We start from the raw sequence: 6,000 nt of genomic DNA on the forward strand, positions 1-6,000 counted from the left end.
CATGTTGCGTGCTATTTCTTTAGATCTTGGCCAGTTCCAACAGAGAGAAGGTAGAGGGAGAACTGTTTAATACAAATCCTAGGATTCATTCTGTTAAGGAAGGAGTGAAAGAGCTGACAGACAAGAATGACAGTGGTCTTTATCATTATAAATGGTGGGAATTTAAGGAGTAACACCAGGGGTGGAGGGGAGAAATGTGAAAATTCAGGCCAAGGGCTGACCCATCCCTTCATTTTCTCACACCCCAACCATCCTTAAAGAAAGTGGTCTTAAACCAGTGCTCACAAAAAGGAAGTGAGGTACAAGTATAGAAATGACATTCTTCAGATTCCTGTGGCGGGCATGCAGAAGACCTTGGATGAGATGGAAAATGGTACTAAAAATATCAGACAATATTTTCCCCAAGAAATCTCCCCAGAAAATCTGCCCTCCAGGAGTCTCTTCTCACCCAACTCTACCTACAGGGTGGGCTCATTTTGACATGAGCAAAGGAAGGGTGCCAAAGTGAGTCCTCACTTAGCTAAGATCTTCCTATTGGTTTCCAGTGGAATCCAAATGAAGAAGGTGCAAGGTATAAGTGAGATTCTGTGAACCGTCCCCATTTTTGTGTGCTTACAGCCTTGATGGCTTCAGGATGCTATCTCAACCTCGTGTCCTTTTACCCCTCCTGATATGATTATCATGGATGAGGTAGGGGCCTGTCAGCTTCTAGACTTGCATGGCAGAGTGGGCCCCCTTCATAGGAATGGAAGAGGCTGCTTTTTTCAGGTGTTGACTCTCAGTGTGGGTCTGCGCAGTCAATGACCAGCCAGATGTCACCTACTCCATGGAACCTGCAGGCTTTGCGCTGTGGACTATAAAACATTAGCTTGCTCTTCCAACACTCATGAAGTGTCAGAGATTATGGCCATCACCACTTTACTGAAGAGTAAACAGATACAGCAGAGGAGAACTCACTTGCCCACATAAGCAAACACGACCTGGTTTCTGGCCACATAAACAATATTCTTCCACCACAGTAGCTGAGATTTTCCCACATGATTACTCCTAGCAACACAGGCAAGAGTGGAACTAATGATTCAGTAGATATTGGTAAAGCCCAATGCAGATAATGGTAAGCCTCAAATTCCCCTAGCGTTTCATGTTTTTCATTCATGATGTATTTGAATCCCATTCACTAGTTTATTCTTAGTAGTTTAAATATGACTATATAAATATATTTTAAATCTGTCCTTTATCTCATGCATGTCTCTTAGGAAATGATTTCTCTGTCTAAGACATAGTGCCTGGCCATGCTCCTTCCTCCTGAGGTCAATTCTAAATTCAAGTTCACACCAACTTATACTCTTCTGGGCACATCCGTTGCTCTGGAGGAATCCTGGCATACTGTTCCTGAGATTCACCTAAGGTCTCTTCATCTTATAGAGGGTTCTGCAAGGTACCCATTGACAGACTAGAATAATGAGGACATAGTTTCATGGCATGAGCTCACAAAACCCTAAAGCCAGATGTGTTCTTACTTAGAAGATCCTTGAATGTTGAGCAGCGTCTCTTGTCTCTGTAGAGTCCTATTGCTTCTGATGTGGGCAAATCTTAGGACACACTTAATATGAACATGAACACCCTCTACTTAAACATAGCTCTACACAGTCCTTGGGTCCCTATGTTATTTAGCACTCCAGACAGGTGTCATTAGGAAGTACAGATTACTATGACATGGCACACCATGGGAAGTAGAAGAGCTTGCTCTTTGGTTTGAACTCCAACTTTACCATTTCTGGACTGTAGACTATCAGGCTGAATAATACATAGAAAAGGGAATACACATATACACACACACACACATATACAATCTTCAGCTGTGTTAAAAGGGGTTAACCTGGAAGGCTAGGGCAGGAAAACAGGAATGCAAATTGAAATTCAGTGTCTACTCAGAAGCAAGGATGCTTATGGGCTGTTGGGCCAAGTGATAAATGACATGGGGAAAGAATAAAGAAATCCACACTTCATTAGCCTGTAGCTTGCCTGCTACAGGCTTCCTTCAGCATCAAGCTAAAGCAAGTTCAACACTGTGGAAGGTATCTCTAGATCCAAGGCTAAACATGAACAGGATACTGATCCTATGCCACATGATCAACGAATTATACTGAACCAAGATCCCTAAGAATGAGTCACTAACTCAAGCTAAAAGACACGTCAAAAGATAAAACAGAGATAGCAATGTCATCTCTAAGCCCTGACTTGCCTTTCTTCCCCATTGAAAAATCCATGTATACAGCTGTGTATGGGTTCCCCATATGAGGTTGTTCCTAGATACATATGAAAAATTATGAGATGCAGAGGCTTCCTTTACTGAACATTGGGTCACCTTTGAAATTCTATCATTTCTGAATGAGAGAGAGAGAAAGAATGTGTGTGTGTCAGTGGGGAGAATGAGAATAGTTCTGAATCGAGTTTTCTCTGGCACATTTCAGAGTCATGGAGCTGATATCTTCATGCACAGCACAAATGTCTGTGTTGTATCTATATATGAATAGGCTCTTTCAGTTTCTTGGTGACCACAGATAGACTTTTGCATGACAGTGGCTCTATAACTGTGTTGAGGAGACCAAGAACCATCTCTTGCATATCTCCTGCCAACTTCTGCAAGAGGTGGAAAAGCTAACAAAGGGGCCACATTCACCCCTGAAATCGGTCCATGAATATTAGTGTTCAACAGGAGGAGTCAGTACCCACACCGATAGCCCTCCTAACCTGGCACCACTTTACCTAGCATGTATCCACCTAAGAGCTTAGTGTGGTCCACTGTAGCTGGTACGGAGAATAGGCACAGATGGGATGGAAGACAATCTGCTAGAAAGGGCTTTGAAAAGTGCTGAACCATAGGGCTTCCTTCTGGGTCTGAGAGTCATTCTAGGTGGTTAATGCAGACTCTGGTCGTGATGTTTAGAGAATGTTTACACATCTTGGAATATTGGACAGCAAAGTAATGGTATGAAATCTGGGCATTCAGGCTATCTAACATAGGTCATGGTTCTTCAGTAAGAACGAGTTCTAGGGGATTTGTAAGCAGAATTGTGTTAGTCTAAAAAAATATCAGTCTCCTAAAGGGACAGGCAGGATATTAGTATCCATAATCTTCGTAAGGCTGTGGATGATTAGATGGAGTCCAGAATAGTTTTCTACCCTGGTTACTTCTATGAGTGCTGCTAAGACAGATGAGGAAACTTAGTACCTACAAGAAAGAAATTACTGACTGCTGGAAGGGAAAGCCGATCACTTCAGCAGACGCCCAGTAGAAGCCAGGCATCTTCATCTCCTGGATTACAGTGATGAAAGCATTGCTGAGACAGATGTTAGGTCATTTTCACCAAGTGTTGAGTCCTTGAAAAGTGGGAGTCATGTCTGAACTGGTACCTGAAAACTGCAAACTAAGCAGGCCATGCTTGGTTTGTGAGGTGTAAGCCCCCTATTTTTCCAACCAAGGCTTTCCCTTATGTCAATCAAAAGACAACTCTGACTGCATCATCTAGCCTCATCCAGGATGGTTACCACCAGTCACAGGCAGCAGCTACTTGACCATACACTTGATGCTTAATGCCACCTGGGAGAAGGGCAGCCATCACCCAGACTCTCAAGGACAGCCAGAACCAATAAATATCCAGACAGGAGTCATAACAAGACTTCATTTTTGTGCACATTATCTCCAAAGATTAATTCCACCCTCACTCCCTACTCAAGACCTGTAGGAAAAGATTTTAAAAGCACAGTGATTCTGTTGACACCTGCTCATAATCGTTCCCAGTGCATATATTTTTATCACCAACTGGATCTTAGGCTAGCCTGGGTTAACCCAGACTAGCTCATAGTTATAATCAGGCTCATAGTCACGTTCTACCTTCTCTCTTCACTCTACATCTTAGTAGCCCATGAAAGGTACAGTCTTAGCCTCTGTGGTCGCCTTGGCTCCTGGGTACTACACAGGTACAGCTCTCAAGGAGCCATCATGAGGTTCCCAGTCTACACAAGGGAGGCTGACACTTTCATATCCAAGTGGCATACGCTATCATATGAGACCAAAGTCTCCACACTCTTTGAGGCCTCCACAAATCCCAATGGCCTGCACTTGTACAGTTTGGGTATTTGATAGATAAAGCACGTATGAGAAGAGAAAAAAAACAAAATAAATCAACTTCAAAAAAAATAAATAAATAAAGCCAGCACTGTGCTATCGATGTTTTTATGTTTTGTTTTGTTTTCCCTTTTTTTTTTTTTCTTTTTTCTTTCCAGTTCTAGCTTCAAAAAGCAGAAGGTAAATAATGTCAGGTCAATGAATATCAGATATATTTTTTGACTGTACATTAAAGTGACGTGTGATCTTTTTACACCTGCAAGTCCATCTTATTTATTCTTGTAAATGTTCCCCGACAATGTTTGTAATATGGCTGTGTTTAAAAAAAAAATCTATACAATAAAGCTGTGACCCTGAGATTCATGTTTTCCTAAGATATTCACATTTGTGTCTTCCTGGGGAGATGAGAAGGGGACAAATTGAAGTGAAAGAAGTAAAGATACTACTACCAGTTAGGTTTCTTTTTATTTGTTTATTTAATCTACACAATCATAACACAAGATATACATATTGTTCCCTCTTTGCAGATGAGAAAATGAGGCTCAGAAATATTAAGGGATTTTTTTTCCATAACTTTATACTGAACTAGTAAAAGGGTTGCATTTAAAGTACTTAAAGCAGCGTGTTCTTGAGCGTGGTTCAGAATACTGGTATTAGAATCAATGGGACATTTGTTAAGCATCCATTTTTTAAAATATCTTTGTCTCTCTGTATATGTATGCATGCATGAGTGCCTGCATGTGTGTGTTGTATGCCTGTGTATGTGCGTACGTGTGTGTCAACATGCCATGGCACACATGTGAAGGTCAGAGTACAACTTTGGGTGTCAACCCTCACCTTTTACCTTGTTTGAGATACGTGTCTTGTTGGTCACCACTGCCGAGTGCCAGGATAGCTGGCCCAAGAGCTTCCAGAGAATCTGTCATCTCCACCTTCCACTCACCATCAGCGCATTGAGATTGCGTATGTACATTACTGAATCCAGCTTTACGTGGGTTCTGGGCATTCGAATTGAAATAACATGAAAGCATCCTCCCTTTCATGACAAGTGCTTTCACCAGCAGAGCTGTCTTTTCAGTCCTGCACACATATTTTTGAGCTCCTACAGCATCAAAACTTTAGGGTCTGTTCACGAGCAATATTCGTGTGTACCAGCTAACCACAGCTTCATAATAAATAACAGCAAAACTCAGTGATGCAAGCCTTCCCTAGCATTAATTTGATACCCAAACTCAGCTGGGGCTCTGCTTAAAGGCCAGGTACACAGGCTGGTATGGCCATGTTCCTTGTATCTCTTATCTGCCTCCCGCAAACTAGCCTGGGCATATTGTACTCAAGAGAAAGTTTAATTGTGTGTTTTAACCAGCCTTTGCTTGAAAGAAACATGCATACAGTGTCTCATGAACAAAGCTAGCTCTATGAAATAGAATCGGTAGTAGGGGGATCTTCCTCTTGGTATAGACCTCTCTTACCAATTTTTCAAACGAATCTTGAGTTTTGCCATCTTCCAGCAGTGTCTGGTGCACCTGTTAAACTCCAATTTCAGCATCATCTACATCACTCATTTCACTTGGAACATATGTAAACATGCCAGGTTAGTGGTACTTAATGAATGTCCTCTAACGATTGTTGCACATGCAAAAGTTGGAAAAGCGCTTTGTTTTGTTTTGTTTTGTTTTGTTTTTGTTTTGTTTGTCAAAACATGGCTTCTCTGCGTAGCTCTGGCTGTCCTGGACTCATTCTGTAGACCAGGCTGGCCTCGAATTCTCAGAGAATTCACAGTCCTGCCTCTGCCTCCCTGAGTGCTGAGATTATAGGCGCATGGTGCCATGCCTACCTATTTTTTATACTGTATTTTAATTGTAACA

This window comes from Psammomys obesus, unplaced genomic scaffold (genome assembly GCF_907164565.1).
Source record: "Psammomys obesus unplaced genomic scaffold, mPsaObe1.curated_primary_1811, whole genome shotgun sequence".
Lineage (NCBI taxonomy): Eukaryota > Metazoa > Chordata > Mammalia > Rodentia > Muridae > Psammomys > Psammomys obesus.